The sequence below is a fragment of the Mchenga conophoros genome, linkage group LG23 (genome assembly GCF_057382185.1).
Source record: "Mchenga conophoros isolate Kocher_MC1m ecotype Shallow Benthic linkage group LG23, M_conophoros_male_GT1.1, whole genome shotgun sequence".
Taxonomy (NCBI): Eukaryota; Metazoa; Chordata; class Actinopteri; order Cichliformes; family Cichlidae; genus Mchenga; species Mchenga conophoros.
The window spans coordinates 41807558-41828822 of record NC_140547.1 but is presented as its reverse complement, the minus strand read 5'-3'; the positions used below and the strand labels follow the sequence as shown (position 1 = coordinate 41828822).

The window sequence follows — 21265 nt, the reverse complement described above, 5'->3', positions numbered from 1 at the left end:
TGTGTGTAAGTGCAAAAGCTTACAGCACCTGGTATTCCCAGGCAGTCTCCCATCCAAGTCCTGACAAGGCCCGACCATGCTTAGCTTCCGAGATCAGACGAGATCGGGCTTGTTCAGGGTGGTATGGCCGTAAGCGAGAAAGGACGTCCGAAACTGCCTTTTTGAGGCTGACAAAAATGTCCTATGTAACAATTCTAATACATGTGAGTACACGAGAGGAAGACACCCAACAATGAGTTGAAACATTAACTTGTTATTTATTCCTGCTTAAAACAGATTATTATGGATTTCAAAATCTTATTTGGATTTTGTGTGTACCCATTCATTTTATTTATATACACGTCACAGTTTACATTTTACAATAGACAGAAACTGCTAAATTAGGCACACTTGTAATTATCCAATTTTTTTTGCATTAAAAAAAAATCTAAATCTGTGTTTTATTACTTGTTTACTTATGTTTAATGTCAGAAAAAGTAATAATGATTTAACTTAATTTAACTTAATTAAAACAAAGATAAAACATACATCTTAAGATGTAAATCAATCACTGTACAGGTCACTTAATAATTTACAGACATACATACACATTTCATACATTTAAAGACCTTTATGTGCCATCATATTCAAAAATTTGTATTAAAAAAATAAAATGACTGTTAAATTAGAAATTATTATTAAAATTAATCTCTGGTGGACCGACCACCAACAGGAGCTATTGCAGGTGTTCGGCAGCAGTTTGGGGTGGAGGCTCTGGTCCGATCTCCGGCTGGTAACACTGGCTTTAAATACCCAGAGCATCACCTCTCTGATGGAGAAGGAGCCTGAGGTAGGTGGGGGTGAGGTTGAGGAACACTTACTGGAGATTCATATATATCTTCATGAAGGTCCAGAGCCTTTGATTGGACGCATTGCCAGACTGTGTGTCAGCAGCAGAACCCTCTGTAATAATAAATGAATTATAAATCCAGAAATATACAGTTGTGTCATTTTAGGTTTGACATTTTTAAAGGGAATCACTGAAGAGGTTTTGGGAGGCGGCCCACACGTTCTACTACTATAAATGTGACTTATGACTTCCCCGTGCAGTTTTTAATCACTGCAAGCGTCTGCACATCGTCTGAACTTTGGTTATACGAATCTTATATTAGATTTATTTTATATTATGTCCAGTGGTACAAAATCAGCAACAAATATATCATCATCTCTTAAAGTGTTGGTATTACTGAGAAAATGGCTTTGATGGGGTTGTGTCAACTAAACACAAAAGGATTTTTTTTTAAAAAGGATAAATAAAAATAATTTGATCTCCTTTGCAGTAAACATACACAACTAAGACAATGTTGTGGTGTGCTGGAGTTACATGGTTCATGTGGAATTTGGATCAGACCCCGACACCCCCACCCATCCTAAGTGACACGACAGAGGTGATTTCTGTAGCTATGTGACCCTGCAGTTTTAGGCCGCTCAATCATTATGTCAGTAAAATTTAAAAAAAAATAAACCTTCCATTTAAGTGTTATCATTTTGAATAAGTAAGAGCATTGCTTCCATTTGCAGCATGGGTTTTTTGAAAGATCAGGTTTAGATGCCTCGTCCATAATTTAACAATATTTTCAAAATATATTTAAATCATCTGCAGTCTGAAATGTTTTAACCTGCTACCTTAAGTCTAAATATAAATATAGTGGTCCTAGCACTGCACCTTGGGGAGCTCCACAAGTAACCTTTCAGAAGATTAGACTGAAATTAAGCTTCTTAAGTAACTAACATATTATATGCAGTGGTTTTAAAATAACTAAAAATAAACAAATAAATTCTCACCGTTTGGCAGCACATGCTCTTTTGGTCTGGTGCTGACACAACAAATGATGACAATTAGGATGATCAGAAGAGTAACTGATGAGGATGAAAATAAATTGTATTAGACATGTAAAGTAAAGAGTTTATGTATTTGAATCCTGTGTTCATTGCTTCAAGCTTAATTGCTCTGCATTTCAGCAATGCCACACATGTTAAAATGTAAGGATTACACAGAAGACACAACATACCTGCTCCACAACCCAGTAAAAGCCAGATTTCTGTCATTGTTTCAGGGAAAAACTTCAGGAATAAAACAAGAGAAGAAGAAAAGAATCTTAATATGATATGAGCTCAATACAATGACTACTTCAGTTCATGAAGATTTGAAAAAGGCAAATTTGAACATTTGTACAGCTGATAGTAATTAAGTAATACTTACCGGGCTTATAGCAGATTTGTTGAACAGGCAGACTGATCTCAGAGCCGATGGTGTTAGAAATATTGCAAGAGAAATGGGCGTTTACCACGTCTTTGCCTACTCTTGTCAGCGTCTTGTCTTTTTCTGCCAACTGTTTACCATCCATAAATCATTTGATCATACAAATGTTTTCATTCTGTGGGAAAAAACCCCCACAATTTGTGGATTATTTGAAGGCTCAGAGTTCAACAACAAAACAGTCCTATAAAGAACATACAATTGTCCCAGGGTTTGATTGTTTAATTATCCAATGCTTGTTTGTGGGTGTATTTTGTTTTATTCGTTTTGTTTTTCGTTTTGGGTTTTCCAGTGCAAAGTTCAGCCAAAATATATGAATGTTTTTGTTCTTTTTCATTTTGTGTGTGGTGACAATTAATGAACACAACATTAAGAACTAATAAAAATCAGTAAACACATTTATAATAGCAGAATTATGATTCTTAAACATATTTCATATTTTTAATCAGTGGGTCGAGGCTCTGAGTGTTTTGTAAACATCTCAACTTATTATCGAGCTTAACTTTAAAACACGAGAAAAAGAGAATGATTGCCAACAGCAGTCAAGTGTGGCTAAATTAACAACTCGGTTTATTTTGTTTTACACTCGGGATTATTTTCCATCTTATGTAATAAAATAATGAAGACATACAAAGTCAAACCTTGCTGTTTCAGCAGCATCTTATTGTTGTTTCTCTTCTGACCACCATGCTCATTTAAACGTAAGCTAAACATGACTTCAGTTTGTTCTTCTTAACCCGCCCCTTAATGATCTTAACCACAAGTGGTACTCAACAGTGCGAACCATTGAGGCCTCTGAATGCCTGCCAACGACCATTACCACTTCCCTGTAACTCCTGCATGAAAATGTGTTTCCTGAAAAATGCCAAAGTTTTACAGCTGCATAATCAAAACATTCAAAGTAAAACTAAGAAGAAGTGAAGTGATGCAGTTCATGACTTATAGATTCCACACATGGAGGTGAAGCAGAGGAACACTGTGTGTGGTTGACTATAAACTACATGGATTATGTTACTCAACATGTAAATGTATTTTTTATGGAATCGAATGTCTTTATGTAAAGACTGATATTTTAAAAATAAGTAGAATTACTCATGCAGTGCAGTAATAAAACACTGCATGCTACATAGCAACAGATCAAGTGTCTGTGATGTGTTAAAACATTATTCAGTCTGCAAAAACTACACCTGACAGCATACAGAGATGAAGTGTAGCGTACCTGTGGAGGCAGTGATGAAGCAGCAGAGCAGAACCACAGCGATGGTGGCAGCAGAAGCCATCTTCTTCTTCACCATTCTCATCACAGTCAGCTAACAGCCGCTTTCCATTTTAGAGGCTGTTTCCTGTCAGAGCATGGCATCATCACATGTGCGTGATACAAGAGGCCTCGTCTGCTTTCATAGATAAAGAACAAAGCAAATGTGACACTTAGAACAAAGACTGTGCTTTTTAAGTTTTCTTGCCTCAGCAAATATATTTAAATATAATCTGTGATCTCCAGTTAGAGATGTTCAAGAGGTCCTGTCCTGTCCTAATTTGGGTGATAAATTTAGTTTTTTAATTATCACTCTGTAAGGAAAGTAAATGAAATGAAACTAGAGATGAAATTGAATATCCCATTATGATGTTATAAACTAAAAAAGTGTTTTAATATGTTAAATAAAGTTATGGAATTTTGTTTTTAAATTTAAGGTCATTTTGGTGTCCCATCAGTTTGCTTACCAGCATCTTATGGGGGTGGATGATGCTGTTATTTACCTGTGCTCACTCTCACCTGCATGTTGCTGGTGCCATTGTGAGGAACTTGTTTTGGGGGTGTTTCTACTGCCTTATGTACCATCTAACCACTTTTACTGCTCAGGATTGGTGTCACCACATCTACTGTCTCCTGGGTTACTAACTGTCAGTGAGAGAGGCCTCAGTTTGTACAAATGTGGGCTTCCCTGTCTGGTGTGGTTAGTTAGCTTTACTGGGGCATCACAGAGGATGGTACTGGTCTCATTCTCGTTTAGTCTGTAAACCTCAAATTTCCGGCATAACACTAGCACACGCCACCTGCAGAAGTTCTCTGATGACACTGTGGTGGTTGCAGTCACCTACTTCTGAATGTCAACGAGGCAAACAGCTGGTGGTTAACTACTGGAGGAAAAAAACAAAGCCCATTAATACCACGGGTGAGGATCTGGAAACAGTGGCCAGCTACAGGTACTTATTGTTAACTTTTACTCACAAATGACAAACTTGATTCAAGGACCAACAGTGATGTTGTGTACAAGAAGTGGGCGACAGGACTGTTTCTTGGAGAAGCTCAGATCCTTTAGCATGTGCAGTAAGATGTTGGAGGTGGCAAGTGGTGCTTACTTGGTATTAGGTTGGAACCAAGTCACAATTGTGAATTGTGACTTACAATTGCCTTGCAATCAAAAGTGTTCATACAGAGATTGTACTGCACACTCAACCTCTGAGCGGCCACTTTTTCACTGCAACTACTTGGCAAATGCAAAGAAGTTCAGTGCAATCACGAAGCATCCACAGATTGTTTTCCTAGCTGCAAGGATGTTGCCATCCTGTATTTTTACGTGTTTTGTTGTATACTTGTAACACGCAGACACTAAAGCGGTCCCGCCAGAATGTCATGCTAAAAAGAACGATTCTTTAAAATCCAAGGGGGAGCAAGCGAGTCAGATACCAAGGGCACAGAGATGAAGCAGGTCTGATCGGAAACAGTTTATTTCCCAGCCAGAAAGCACAAATAAAAACACGCTTAAAATCTACTAAATAAAACCCATAAAACTACCATTTTCTACATTCACTAAACCCCCCTGATATAATTATGCCACATGTTCATTATGGGTCCACCAGCAGGCCAGGAATTCCTTCTTTAGAGCAGAGTCCACTCCAGCCTTGTCTTTGGCAGACGAGGAGGAGCCTCCCATCCTCTTGCCCTTCCACTGGGCCCATCACATCCCAGCTCAGCTTGCGTTCTGCACCCGAATCTGTCATGCGATGCCACCACAGCTCCCCTTGCTTTGGTGCCAGGTAAAATAACAACTGGAGGCCAGAACAATGGTCCCAGAAGTGGCCCTGGCTTATAGCCATGGCAACCCTCTACCAACCCAGCTGCAACCAGTAAACGACAGTGGAGACCCTGCTGCCAATCACACGCGTTGTCTCCTACTGTTCCTTGCTGTCAGGACTGGGTCGCCATGTCACATTGGCCGTCTAGCATTCCTCCTCCAGTGCTCAGCTAGCCTGCTTTTAAAAGGTCTTTACACAGCTGATAGGCCACCTCTGGACACACCCATGCCTCAGCATGTGATCCCTATCAGCTAATTTGTCCCATGCACAGCCAGTCCACAGTGGATTAAAAGAATATTATGCAACAACACTAAAATACTCAATATAAATATCAGGATAAAACCATGCAATATAAATATCACAATAAAATCATGCAAATAAAATCAACACTATGTACCAATACACAGTATGGTCCAAAACAACAAAACATAAAAACACAATTTTCCACTGTGTGACAAACTCATTTGAATGCATTGTTGTTGTTGTTTTTTTTTTAAAAACGTAAATATACAGATGACTTCTGGTTTGCTGCGGGGATTTTCAGATCAGGTTTATCATGACAAACTATGACAGTGCTTATTCAGAGATTTCAATGCCAATCTGTGTTTCCTTTCATCATCTGAATCTGGCTCTGATTTCATCGAACCTTTAGAGTCTTTTAATCAGACGCAACAGGGGAAGCATGTTCGGCCATGAAGATGGGAACACATTTGAGTTGGTGATCTCCTGATGTGTGTGTGGATGATGTCACTCTTTCCAGATTCCAGTTATTTCTCAAAACCCCAAAATCATCTGCAATGATTTGCTCCTGTTCACTAAATTCGAGTTACATTTATGTTATGTTGCATTTATCTCAGCAACAGCGAACACAACTTCACCACAGACGAGCTTGTAAGCACGTTTAACAATCATTTAACAAGCATTTTGGTTTTGATATCCCCATTCTGGAGGAATGTCAATGAGGAATTAAGAATTTTGAAGAGGAAATGCAGAAAGGCCAAGAGGAAGTGCAAAAGGGCAAATTAATTGCTTCTGCCATAACTAGGGAAGCGAGGAACATCAGTCTGTCACAGTTCATCGCTAACCAAGGCTATCCATCAATAAAAATCAGTCGTTGGTCCTTCCATAGTAAAGTGTGAAAGTGATTAATTTAATCACAAAATTCCAGAATTCCATCCCAAGTTTGAGGCTGAGTCAACAAAGCCAAATCTTAAATCAGTTCAGAGAAACCTTGGAAGATGCTATGACGCTTTCTAATTCTTCCACCTGCCTGTCAAACTGTAGCACTGCTTGGTTTTTAAAAGGTGTGTTCTGGACAGCTGGTTCTGATATTTTAATTATTATAAACTACTTTCTGTGATCTGGGATTTTCCTATTTGAAATATCAGTCTACCTTTTTGAAGAAACCCTCTCTCGATCCCCTGAGTTTATGTTCAAGATTTGATTTTTATCCAGAAATCTCAAAAAAGATTGTTGTCACTTGACGCAGCGATCTGCACCGGTACCGGTCCATGAGTAGTTTGGTACCGGGCCGCGAGAGTTGAGGCTCGAGTGTGAAATTTATGGTTTTATCAGATTTTATTGTTATGGGACACATGGGTCTTTTCCCATGTGTTATGAATAAATCTTCCTTTTACTGGTACCGGTACTGTTTTTATTTGTTGTATTTATCCGCAACACCTTAAAGGCTTGTCCGTGAAAATATTGTTGGACATAAACCAGTCCATGGTCCAAAAAAGGTTGGGTACCGCTGACTTAGCAGACTCATTTGATGAATAGAAAGCAGATCTTTGCTCTCATTGTAGGTCTGAAAACTCTCAGGTCAAGGTCTCAAAAGGTTTGCTGCTTGCTGCTGACTCTGGGTTCTTCTCTGTTTTCATTTTTCTTGACTTCAGTTCAGCCTTTGATACTGTGGACCAAAATATTTTCTTCACATGTCTGAGAAGCAGTGCTGGCATCAGTGATGTGGTGCCTCATGCCTCATGTTCCTGTGCTGCTACTTCTTGTGGAGTTCCACAGGGGTCTATTTTGGGTCCACTTTTATTTATGATCTACATGCTGCACTTTGGACAAATTCTGTGCTGATATAGCTTGGATGTTCTTTGCTACACGGACAATGCACAACCCTACATCACTAGTGATGGCTCTCATATTAGGTTTTGTCTGGCCTACTATGATAATAAGACCTAATACATTTTCTAAAACTAAAATAATTGTAGTTACACATTCTCTGCCCAGCACCGTTGATGTTTCCTTTAATCTGGGGTTTGTACCCAAAAATGTCTGCAAACCAAGGGGAAATCTAGGTTAGACACCTGTTAGCTCTCAGGTTTGTCAAGCCACAGACCACCACAGGTGCTTTAAAATTCTTCAGTCCTCTTTTATTCAGCTTTGACAGGTATGTCAACTGTGTTAATTTCGGTCTCATTCTAACTTAGAAAAGGTCATACATGCTATTATTTCTTTTATACTTAACTACTGTAATGTAGTTTACAGTGTGCAGGCTACAATTCTCAAAACACATAACAAAGGAAGCGACTACATTATACCAGTTCTTGCAGCTCTTTGATAACTACCTGTTCTGAGCCATATCAGTGAAACATGATTATCTTGTCATTTCCTTTTTTTGAGCATGTTAGGAATGTCAGGACTTTTTCCAGTTATGATCAGATGTATTTTATGTGTATTTAAGACAAATAAACATCTCTGTGTGCATACTGTGAGAATCCTTCCTGTAGTCGTTTGAGTAGAAAAGTATTACTTGGTAAAAAATGTCACTTCTCACTTGTGGTTAACAGGTACCTGTATATACTGGTTTCAGTGTGTGGGTTTCACATCACAGAGCACTGACAGTTTGTTTTTGGTTTTGTTTTTTGTACTTAAACTTGTTACTTCGTTTAACTGTGTTTACATGCAGCTGGTGTGGGAACAAAACTCTGCTTTTTGCGGAAACGTTAAGCAGGATTTGACAAAATGACTGTTGCAATCCTAAAACCATTATTTCCAGTGCCTTGTGCAATACAATTATCCCCAAATTTCAAGTATATCAGTTGGCATGGAAGGCAAAATGAAGAAGAAGTTGGTCTCCAGTGTCTAAGTTCACTCAGTTACACAACCTTTGAGTTTGTATCGAGACCTCAGGAGAAAAAGCAGTCCGTCCTATGTAGTAAACTGCATATGCACATCACATTTGGTCAGTTGATAACATCTTGAAAAGCTATTACTGAACATGCATCACAGGAAATGGGTCCAAGGTTAAATGTCATCAGTTTTTGCTTTTGATGGTTTTTTTTCCAATACTGAATCCTGCTGTTTGAAGTATTTTTTAAGTAGCATTTAGAGTTTTAGAAGTACTTTTATCTCCATAACTATTTATCAGATTAAAATGTTTTCACATAACGTGAATTCAACATGATGGGTCACCGTTTGTGAACATTTGCACAGCTCATTGTGTCAGCCAAAACCACAAGAAGCAACAGCAATATCACGTATCGCTTATCAAAAATACCATGAAAACAAAACAAAACAAAAAGAAAAGACCTTAAATTAGGTCAGCGGTTGTCAAACTTTTTCTAGCTTGAGAAAAAATATGTGCAGTTGTAAAAATCTTCCCGGGTTTGTTTACTGATCTAGTAGAAAAGGTGCCAGCTGAGCATCCTGCACTGTTTTCAGTTTCCACAGCTGTTCCACTGTGTGACTGTTAATATTAATGTAGCTTTGAAGATGACATAAAAACACTCACAGTTTGACAAATGCTCGGTTACTGCTGATGCTTTGCAACATAAGAACTTAATATCTTTCCTCATAACTGTAAAGACAACAAAGCTTTTAATAAGAATACACAAAGCTCTAAAGAGTGATGCTCTAACAGTGCCGCAGTTGTCCACAGGGTGACGCCATTACATTACACATGCATGCAGTACAAACAGCTGCTGAAAACATGAAGAACCTATAAGGTATTATGATTTTAATACTGGATAAATTATACATTTACACAAACAGGATTTATGTGAGTAGCTGAATAAATTGGTGTAAAACCGCGTCCACTTCTCACAATGAGAAACCAGTAGGCTTAAATCATATTAATAACATTTACAAGCTTTTGTTTCATGTTGTCACTTTGTGTCAGTGTGTGGTTGTTTCAGTCTTTGGAACCACAGAGGTTTCCTTGTACGCTTTTGACCCCGTAATGCCTGCACTGTGCAAAATCGGACAGGAAAATTCTGCATTTTTAAAACCCAGAGACTTTAAACGATTTAATGACTCTTAAATCTATTATTCTGCAAGGCTTTTAACGGTAGAAATGTTTTGCTTATATAAAAGAAGAACAGAGGTTTAGGTAAAAACAGCTTCTGGTTATATTATTCCCAGTTTAATATGTGGTTAAAATTGATTTGTTGTCAACTTGAAACACAGCTTTTCTCTTCTTTCCACGAGTCCTGATGTGATCTTGTGATGGAGACAGACTGACTCGTTTCCTCTGAGGGGCACAGATGACCCTCTGCCGTTAAATGGGCCTTTATAAATAGATCAGTTATTTTTCCGCTGCTCCGGTCCAACACGTCTGTACATCAGATGGACACAAACCCCTTTAGACACCCCAGCATCCAATCGCAATCCACTACATTGATTGCAACAGCCAATCAGAGCATTTCGGATGAGTTCATCATCATATGAAAATACTTTAAATAACCGCAGCCAATCATTTATTTCATCTGTTCTGCGTCAAACCAGAGTGGTCATCACTTTTGGATCATGGGGGGGGGGGGGGGGGGGGGGGGGGGGGGATGAACAGACTGTCCTAAAACTAAAGAGAACATTTAAACTGCAGCACCTGGGCCCCTTTTTTAAGTGGATCCCAGAGTCCCAGAGGTGCATGACCTTCGACAAGCACATACTCTGAGCGTGTGACCTAAACAGCAGAGATCCCTGTGATATTAAGTGAAATATAAATCCGTCATGCACATCACATGTGCAGTGTGAGGCTTTAGAGTGCAGGGAGTCGCCGGGGAGGTTTGAAGAGTCAGCCCACATTTCCTGCCACACAGCTAAGCCTCTGCTTCAGCGGGCTCGTACGTATCATGCATCACTTCATTAGCATGAAAGTAAAAGACAGACGCTGTGGCATCTAAATTACAGGGAAGTCTTTTCAGAGAACCCCTGTTAGAGAGCTGTTCAGTCAGGTCTGCTATACTTTTGAAGAGGCCTTTGTAGAGTCTTTTTATAGACTCCATGTGAAGACACGATATTGTACCAGTGGAAACAACACCCACAGAGCGCTAATGACGCCCAGTGATAAGGACATTTAGTTATGCTTGTGGGAAGTATGGCACGTACTACCTGTAATCACTGGTAATAATAGATTTTTTTTCAAAACTGGATCAGAGACTTCTTTTGTTGAACTATTGGGTCAATTAACTACATGTCAAGATGCATCTTTTTCCCTCAGCTTGCTGCTTGTTGGGTTTCAGACTCACACAGGTGGGTGTGGGGATAGCTTATTGCTAGCTTATTGCTATTCTTTCACCTAAAAAGAATAGCAATAGCTAAGCACCTAAAAACACAGAAGACATCTGACATACTGAGTGTTTCCTCTTCACTCTCTGTGTGTTTATTAAATCGCTCTGCATTGAATCATTAATTATTAATAATCTCTCTCTGTCTGCGACAGCGTGTCTATTGTCCTGTCTCCTTCCCCTAACCACCAATGCATTGAGGCAGATGGCCGCCCCTCTTGAAGCCTGGTTCTGCTGGAGGTTTCTTCCTGTTAAAATTGAGTTTCACCCTCCACTGTCGCCAAGTGCTTGCTCATCTAACTGTTGGAGTTTTTTCTGTATTATTCTACGGTATATATCTTACAATATAAAGCACCTCGATTTGACTTTTTTTTTCTTATTTATTGCTATATAAATAAAACTAAATTAAACTGAATCACGTCATTGTAATATCAAGGATGTTTGCAGGTCTTACCTAAAACCAGTGCTTAAGAAACTTATACCATGTCTGCAAAATCTTTGATTGTTCCCTAAAAAAGGAAGAGAAGAGAGGAGGACGAGGAGGCAGACTGATAGAGGAGATTTTAGTGCCAAGTAACATTAGCAACAGTAACAACAACAACATCAGTGGTGACATCAGCGCTTTCACTAGTTTCTGTGACTCAGTGCACTCCTGCCGAAATGAGGGTCCCATTCTGAAAAGTAGCTGTCGCTTCCTCTCTGTGTTTTCTGGAAATATAAACTACAAGCCTTGTTTTTGGCCCCGAATCCCATTTGTCTGCAACAAAGATAAACACTGTTTAATGTATGAGCACACAAGAAAAGTGAAGCCATGAAGAAGGTCTGTATTCTGGTGGTACATGATTGTTTAGTCATCATCTTTCCTATTTTTCCCTTGTAATCTAAGCAGCTCCTCCACCATTTAGCTCTCAACTTCCCTCGCGAGGCGCTCGAAGAGAAGCAAAAAGTGGGATAATTTTAGGTTTTATTGGCATTGCTGAGAGGAGATTATGAGACAAATCTTAAAACAGCCGTGTGTTTGTGGAGGGATAAACAGAGCAGGGGCGAATGTGTGGAGTAAGAAAGGAACAGTCACTAAAGTGTCCCAGCTGCTTTTAATCTTAAAATATGAAGATGAATTCACTTCTGTGTTTCAGACACAGACGAGCGCTTTGTATAAAATCCAAACTGCAGTCCTGATATCAGAGTGGATACAGTAGGCCAATCTGGGTTTCCATTTTCAGATGCCTGACAAGTGCGCACAAAACTCCAGTGTACTGGATTTGCGTTATTTTTAGAGGAACGAGTGTCCCAGGACATTCTGAATTTAAGCGATTGTCCGCGGGTATCTCCGGGGAATGCCGTCCTTTGGACTCACTGGATTTGAGTGATTATTTTGGATACGTGACAGAGGGGACAGCGCCGATCAGGTGCTGCGGATTTGTGGGGTATTTATATCGGGAGACCTGGCAGCATTTATTTTATGAGGTTTATTGAAAAGTATGATGCCCGACCATGAGTGCGCCAGATTAGTGCTACAACAGTAGCCTGCTGTGGTTACTTTTGGCCTTTTTGGTCCATCAACGGTTAGAAGTCATTTGAGTCACTTTAGGTGGGCCGGATTTGTATGGCTGCAGGATGCCAGCTATTGTCACTGATGGATTTGTGGTGTGTCATTCTTAGCAGGTTGAGTGTGTCTGATTTATTTTAGTTGGCTAGATGAGGTGGCTTTGTTGATTATATAAGGCAATGTGACAGATAGATACTTCAGACTGAGTGTATTTTTTATATTGGGTCATAGGGATGGATGATGGCTACTCTAGTTTTAAACGACTGATTTAAGTAGATCGGGAGCTTTTGATTCACAGTAATTTAACACTGACACCACTGGTATCTGAGTTTAGTAGCTCTTCAGTGGGACTTTTGATCCCTGAGGAGGAAACTCTTTATCTAAGTGGTGCAGTATCCCTGGGATGTGAAGGATTCAGTGTTTTGCTTGAGGATGCCTCAGCAGGCTGAGAGAGTTATGAGATTAAGCCTGCAGACATTCATGGATGTCTGCAGGATGTACACTATGGTGTCTCCAGCCAAATGTTCTGAGTCACACTCTGGAAAAGGTCAAAAGAACCAAATCAAAAATCACTGAAATCTAACATCAATCTCACATCAGTGCTTTTGGCTACAAAAACATGGCGTCTGCAGGATTTACCCTGTGGGGTCTTTGACGCCTTGTGCACTCATGGTTCAGGGTAGGGTTGAACACATGTTTAACTGTGGGACATGTGCTACACTAATACACCCGCTGGCATAAGCCTATAAGGCCATGAGTAAAATTACTCTTTAAGAAAGCTAAGAGATTAAACTTTGCCAGCCAAGAACTCAGAGTGAAACTTAGAGTTTAAATATATAAATATATGGTTAAAAAATACAAAACATCATTAATGGTCACCAGAGAACTTCAATCTATACACCTAAAAACCACCAACCATGCGGGAAATTTGGGTGTAGTGATGGATGCAGACCTAAACTTAGAAAAACACATTAAGACAATAACAAAGTCAGCTTACTATCACCTCAAGAATATATCAAGGATAAAAGATCTGATGTCTCAACAGGACCTGGAAAAACTAGTCCATTCATCATTCATCTTTAGTAGGCTTGATTACTGTAACGGCATCTTTACAGGTCTACCTAAAAAATCAGTCAGACAACTACAGCTCATTCAGAACTCTGCTGCTCGAGTCCTCACTAAGACCAAAAAAGTGGACCACATCAGTCCAGCTCTGAGGTCCTTACACTGGCTGCCTGTCCGTCAGAGGATAGACTTTAAAGTTCTGATGCTGGCCTATAAAGCTCTGAATGGTTTAGGACCAAAATACATCAATGACCTCCTGACCCAGTATGAACCTTCCAGATCCCTCAGGTCATCTGGATCCGGCTTTTTATCAGTTCCCAGAGTCAGAACCAGACCCGGAGAAGCTGCATTCAGCTTTTATGCTCCTTATATCTGGAACAAACTCCCAGAAAGCCTCAGATCAGCTGAAACACTCAGTTTATTTAAATCCAGGTTGAAGACTCACCTGTTCTCAGCTGCATTTGAATAAAGCACCAAATCCACACTTTTAAGCTTAAATTTCAAAACTTACATTTTAACTACTGATTTTATCTACTGTTCTGATTTTATCTACTGTTTTTTAATCAATTTTAAATCATGCTTTTTATTTGTTTTTGTTCTTTAATGTCTCTGTAAAACACTTTGAATCACCTTGTTGTTGAATTGTGCTATATAAATGAACTTGCCTTGCCTAATGGGGGAAAAAATAACCCAACTTCTAAGGTTTTACATATCAAGAGACAAAACATTAGTTAGTTCTTACCAGGTCTTTAACTTTCAGCAGACTCTTCTTTACATTGTTGCCTCATTTCATTGAGCTCTCTTAACATCACACACAGCATTTCAACTGGGTTGAGGTCTGGACTTTACCTTCATTCTTTTCTTTTCTTTCATTGTAGATTTGCTGCTGTGCTTGGTATCACTGTCCTCTTGCATGACTCAGTTTTGACAAAGCTTTGTTTGTTGGGCAGATGATCTCAGTTTGACTCTGGAATATTTGGTTGGTATGAGGTGTTTGTGCTCATATGCTATGTTTGACATTTGCCAGATGTGGCACAATGCATTATGGGAAATTCACTAACGCTCACCCTCCTAGTTCCTATGGAACCAGTAGGGGTGTTGTTGTTCATCTCAGGTTGTATTTATCTCATTTCAAGGAAAGGACCAGATAATGTTTTATTATGTCCTGATATGTAAAACTTTAGAACTGATATAGGGTGTACTGCTGTAACATCAGTATCAAATTCCACACAGAACTTCCACAGATATTCGGTCTGAACATGAGTTTTTTCCAACAGATATTAATTATTAAGATGGAATAATAATAATAATAATAATAATAATAATAATAACAAAGAGAGGAATAGGGATCAACAAAAACATACTAAATACTCAGAAAATATATTAGCATTGACAGTGAACAAATTGCAATTCCTAACAACAGCATTAGCTCAGAATTTCACAATCAATGCATCACAGGAACTTTCCTGTATGTGTCATTTGTTGATCATTCAGGCTGACATGTTTCCCTACAGGCTCAAACAGGCTTTCCCTTCCTTCATGTCAGGACCGATCATGTCACACATTCAGCAACTGTGTTGCCTTGCACCTTCTACAACCACTAAAATGTAAAGAAACTACTGGATCAAGTGTATTTAAATGACGCAGTTTTTTTGCTGTTCAGCTGACAGCTCATATATATAACATGTGACATCAGCACCTACACACAGTCACACTCACCCAAACATGCATCTCCCACTGCCATTTAAATATCAAAATCACTGCATGTCTTAATTGCAGACATTAAAGATCCAAACAAGTCATTAAAATTAGATGAGACCAAGGTGTGTGTGGTCTGTGCATTTGGAGCAGTCTTGTAATCACATTAGGCTGAGTGCGTTAGCGTGAATACTGATGAAGGAATCGCTGTGTGAGAAATGCCAGGACATGCTTTGCAACCCTGCTCAGTAAAGGATTGATGATTAATTTTAACTTGGCTAAAACCTGAGCTTGGCAGTCCTTTCAAGATCTTTGAGGTGTACTTCATCCGCTATTGAAAGCAAGGCATTTCACATATTTAGCCCCACTGGTGACGAAGGATTCGAGTATATATTGTCTGCAAATGCTCAAGAAAACTTTCCCAACACCACCCAAGGATCTCTTTAACCCACCTGAGTTTCTAAATGTGATTTTTCGAAATCTAATCTTGGCTTCAGAAACATGTTAATGTCGTTAGAGTGAGTCAGAGAAGAGAGCTGTTGCTGTGTGTCAGTTGTTAGCATTGTTCCTCAGAAGCCCATATCAGATAAAGCCTGCTCTTAGACAGGGCCTCTGACGAAAAGCTAGTTGTGGGCTTCTCCGCATAGCTGGCTATATCTGGAGAACAGAGAGCAGGAAGAAAGAAAGAGCGAGAGAATGTGTGTGAAGCCGCCAACAGCTGCATTAAGTCTTCCAGTGTAAACACAGCTGATGGGGTAAACCATCCCTCTTCACCCCTAAAATGCTCTCACCCTCTGTTATCCTCTATTTGCCCATCTATGCATGCATCCATACATCAAAATGCATAATTAGGACAACTTTATTGACAGAATAACAAAGAACGTTTTGAAAGCCTAATGAATGCTAGGAAAATCTGCTAATATGTAATCAGTTAGCATGTATATTAGCTCTATGATGAAAGGCAGCTGCCTTTTGTTAGTGAATGCTTAGGCAATACTTATTCTATGAAGTATATAAGTATATATTATAGACTTATCCACAGCATGTTATAGAATTCTTCTCCTAGTTCCAGTACAAACTTCACAGCACAGTCATTTCATCATCCTCCCAGTTCGGCTAACATCCACAAACCACTGTGTGTGCAGTCTTTCAGGAATTCCACTTACATACTTGTTTTCAACAATGTGTGGTTATTATGTGTGAAGTAGCTGTGAGATGAGTGAGTAACTGGAGCTTTGTTGTGCACATCAAGAAGTGGTCACTCTTGGATGACATGGACCATCCGCTTGTTAAGTGATGACATATCAGCCGTGCTTCTGGGTCCTATAGCTCAATATGTATATGAATTTTTCATGTACTAGTGACTCACCTGGTGTGACAGATGGATCATCGCAGATGAAGTTGACTGAAGTTTGGTCTGTTTTTAGCATCTTTTTCCTGCCACTCGTCTCTGCCCCTCAGAACCTTCCCATTGACTTCCCATTCGTCCTCCATCTTTGCTCTGCTAATGTGTTTATATTGTCCTAACTATAGCTCTGTAGCAGGACACCAGGTAGCAGACCATTGTATGCCAGCTAGCCCAACGTCAATAACCCTACAAACATTGCTGCTGTTCATGTTCACTGCAGTTATTCATGCCCAGGTTTACTTAGGGATGGGTATTCTTTAGGTTTTATCCGATTCCGGTGCCAAACCGGTACTTTTGAAACAGTACTGGTGGTTAAATGGTGCTCGAACCGGTGCTTAAAGAATGGAGAACACAAACCTTGTCCAAAAACCTCTCATGTTTAGCTGTTTTTTTGTAAAAAGGTAACAATGTTAGCCTTTTCTGCAGCTATAGGACATATATGGTATCACTCTTGGCTGGAAGCAGTGCTTAAACAATGGAAAAAACACAAACTTTGTTCAAAAACCTCTCATGTTTAACTGTTTTCCACTTTTTCTTTGGTCATTTTAGCCTTTTTGGCTTTAATTTAATAACATGGTTAGCCTACTCAACGTAAATTACACACGAACAACATTAAGCGACTCACACAGAGAAGACCGGCTGCTGCTGCCATCATCATCCATCATCATTTCTGCTACACTGGCAGGGCTAGGGGCCAGGACTCTCCTCTTCGGGTTCTTGGGGGATGTTGCTAACTCCGGGTCCGATAACAGGCAACCCACCCGCAGTAGATGTGCACGGTGTGAGGTCTCGCAGCAAGCTATCAGATACGGTACATTTCTCGGCTTTTAAAAAAATGCTATACGTCACCAGGTGTTTCATCAGATTCGAGGAGTTACCTCCTTTGCACAGTATCACCTTAAAGCACTTGCTGCTGAGTTTGCATATTTTGCTGTGAAGTACAGCCAGACTTTTGACCACTTCGCCTTGGGTATTTTTAATCTGTAGCTGTGCTCTAAAAGAACGTACGTACCTGGGCCCGTCTACTATCCTCAGAAACGTAAAATGATTGGCTAGAATTCAAAGTGTGTGACATCTCAGGGGGAAAAAAGCACCGAAATGTGCGTTGCTTTTCAGTCTGGTTACTACCGTTTAGGTTTACTGACCCGAGGACTGGTCTCAGACTGCCTGGAAATCTCTGGTCAGCAGGTAAAACTTATGCATTGGACAGTGGGGGTTTTGGGGTTGCTGACTATTATCATATGAAATCATTAATTGTCAATGTAGCAAATTTTCAAAGAAGCTGCTGGACCTAAAACCTCTTTTTTCATTACTTTGATCAGCGGCAGATTGCTGTGGGTACCCGAAGTTTGCAGGGAAGACGCCAAGTGATAGTGAAACAATGAAAAGTGTGAGACAAACCAGAAATTGAGACTGTTAGCCTTGAAAGCAAATGTTGTGCTTTACAACAGAAACCAACACTTTAATCAAAAAGCGCAACTTGTACTCCGAAGAGAGACAATCTCTGTTTCTGGTTTGAGTTGCAACTTTCAAAGTTTTACCACTGTGAATAGTTGACAAGTGTTTGCAGACAAATCTGCAGCAATTTGCAAGCAACTAAAGCAATTGCAAAGAGATTCTTAGGGCACCACTAAATACCTCTTTATCACCAATTTCTCTTATCAAACAATCAGGAAATATTGAGCAGGGGGTCTCGGATTAGTCTCTTACCTGTGTGACTGAGGCCTGGTACTGACTTTCTGTTGTCTTCTGGATATTGTTGGGTTTTGTTTTGTTTTTTCCTTTTTTAGGGGATCTTCGCCTGGATTAAAATAGTCCATAGCTCCAACCAGTGGGCTGTATTTTGCCTAAGTGCAAGGTATGGGCATACCTGTCGCCCTTTATTTGATTTTGGTGGCTAGCAGAATGTAACAGAAATAACTGCAGTGGTGATGAGATCTGCTCAAGGACAAGTGTGTTCATTACAGGTTTAACCACAAGCGCCTCCACTGAAGTCTCTGGAAGGTGCAAACGTGAGTGTGAATGTCTGTCTGTCTCTATGTGTTAGACCCTTGACGGATTCTACACATGCTGTTGTTAATTTGGAAAATGCTTCAAAATATCTCATAATTAATTGCCAGGTTACATTTCAAGATGGCTGCCAAGTGTCAAAACTTGCATATGTTGTTGTTGTCTTTGAGCTGCTGTCATTCAGATCCAACACTCAGGACCTGTGGGTGTCCTTCAGAGCATTAAAATTCATTTTACAGTTTATGAAAAAAAATCTATAATACAAGAAGCTCATCCTCTGGGGAACACAGAAGCTTCTACTCAAATATATTTTCTTTGTATGTGTGCAGCGAGAATTTTGAGTGAGTGTAAAACCTTAGACTGCTAGAGAAAGGCCCAGGTGTGTTCATTACAGGTTTAACCACAAAAAAAGTTTTAAGTGCAGTATTTTCTTTTTGCGTCTCTGAAGAGCAAATCTCTGATTCTGACTGGTAGCAGCAGCAGCTCTGTCTGTTTTCTCTGCCCTGCTGGGTTTTCTGTTTTAATATCTCGAGTCAAGTTGTTTCTTTCCCTCTGAATCTTTCTGTCTTGCTAGTCTTGGGTTAGAGCAGTCTGGTATTTCACCATGTAAGGCTGCAGAGCTGCACCACTCTAGGGATTTAAAAAAAAAAAAAGGAGGAAACTATTTTCCTAGCGTAAGAGATTTTATAATTACTTTTCAGCTGGACATAAAGGCTCTGTGTGCTCATGAAGGCAAGACAGAACATGATGACAATGAAAATTAAGTGCAGAGACACTTAATCTACCAGATAAACGCAAATATTTATCATCACTTTCAAAGGACTTTACATAACAGGAGAGAAGTGATTATTTTTTCCAAGAGTGTTATTTTTAGACTTCCAGTGACAGCAGTGGGCTCGGTTTTAGGAGTGTTCCCACTCCCACACTTCCACACCTGGAGGCTGTCCAGTGCAGCAGGAGCTGGATCTGTCAACAGCTGAAGAGCTTTCTCAGATGTGCGACAGCCTCGCTCAAGAGCACCTTGGAGCTGCAACTGATTTGTGCATTCCAGACTTAGATTTATCCCTTCAGTCCTGGCATCAAACAAACACAAAGACACGATGAGCTCTAACCCTCAGTCGGCTACTGGCACCTCACCACTGCCTGCAGATTATCAGCAGTAATATTCTGCTGCCAAAAATCTGTCTATATCAAGCGTATGTCAAATATATTTCACATGAATACATCAGCTTGATACCAAATTCTTTTTTGTCCTACATGTGCCAAAGTCGGTCAGTCGACTAGATCAATACTGACTTTTTAGAGCAATTACTGATAGATTTTTAGTTAGTAGTTTGAAATCTACCTTTATGGCAACTTCAACAACTCTAAAAAGACAATCTGCACTGTATCGCTCATTCCTCTAACTACATAGTTATTGGAAAAAATACCTTTTAGGCTTCAATTTTAGTGTTGCTGGCAGGGGTTAATTCATCTGTCCTTGATTTCATGAGCGTTACTGCTATAGTCTATCCAAACGTGATAGTCTGTCAAGTTTTTGGACACCTTTAAAATTCAGGTGATCGAATATAACCCAAGAAAATTGAATGTATTGATTTCCATATTACTTTGTGCCATTATAGTTTTGACAACCAGCCCTGTTTATCTATCCACAGCTGCTGGACAGTGCATTATCATCTGGCTACTGGCTTTGAAAAACAATCAGCTCTTCTGAAAATTTCCCGTCACCGTTGCGGTCAGCGCAGCCGGTTTCTCCACCTGATATTTCCCAGGCTGCCTTTTGGAGATGACAGTCATAATTTTTGACTGTTTGACAAGTTTTCTCCACTGTTACGAAATCGGGGTCACCAAAAGTTTTCATCCAAGGTAGCAAAGGATGTCACAGGTGCCTCCAGACAGTCCTGCAGGTTAAATGGTTCTAACGAAAGACTTTCAAAGGTTACTTTCCCCGCATGACTCACGACAAGCAGGCTTAAGAACAATCTGTTGTTTTTAATCTGCACATTCAACAACATCTGGACACATTTAGTCCCAGGATAAATGGCTAATTTTGGATTTCAGAATGTATCAGGAAATAATGTCCCAAGTACAGCACGTCCACTACTCCTTAGATTTAATTTCAGTCTGTTTTCTTGCTAAACTTCCTTTTCTTATGATTTTGTGCACAGCAAATTCTTCTTCATCCGAACAGTTCTGACTGTGCTTTTGACTCTCGGCTAATATTATTTTATTATTATGTTAATTTTCTATTTACAAATGTTCCTGAAACAGTGGCGCTGTCTCCCAGAGGGAGGATCAAGGTTCCACTTCATGTTTGGGAAAAATACAGCTGTCATAAAAGATAGAACTATCTGCTTACCCGTGTTCTTGGACTGTTTGAAGTGTGTATCCGTGTGGAGTAGAGACCAGCAACATCAACAAAGCAGACTTCCCAGTACGTGACTGACAGCCTGTTTACATGCTGATTCCCCATATAAGGCAGATGCAATGCTTTCTGGGCCACAGCAGGGGGGTTATTTTTACTTTTTACAGACTTCTTTTTGAAACCTTGTCTCGACTGATTTCTCCAAAGTGGAGGGTGCTGTCCAGGACTTCACACACTTCGCAAACACACACACAAAATGATAAAAATAGTTTTTTTT

General features: G+C 39.8%; 1 long non-coding RNA gene and 1 pseudogene across 1 annotated transcript; both read right to left on the bottom strand.

Moving 5' to 3' along the window:
* Window positions 1–16: 16 nt before the first annotated feature.
* Window positions 17–135, bottom strand: LOC146547894 (5S ribosomal RNA; annotated as a pseudogene).
* A 317-nt stretch (window positions 136–452) lies between these two features.
* On the bottom strand, window positions 453–21009 carry LOC146547893 (uncharacterized). Its single transcript, XR_014890834.1, has 6 exons — window positions 20983–21009; window positions 3519–3690; window positions 2243–2417; window positions 2052–2103; window positions 1825–1899; window positions 453–942 (listed from the first exon to the last, which is right to left on the bottom strand). It is a non-coding gene; the product is annotated as an uncharacterized LOC146547893 (long non-coding RNA).
* Between the last annotated feature and the right edge of the window lie 256 nt (window positions 21010–21265).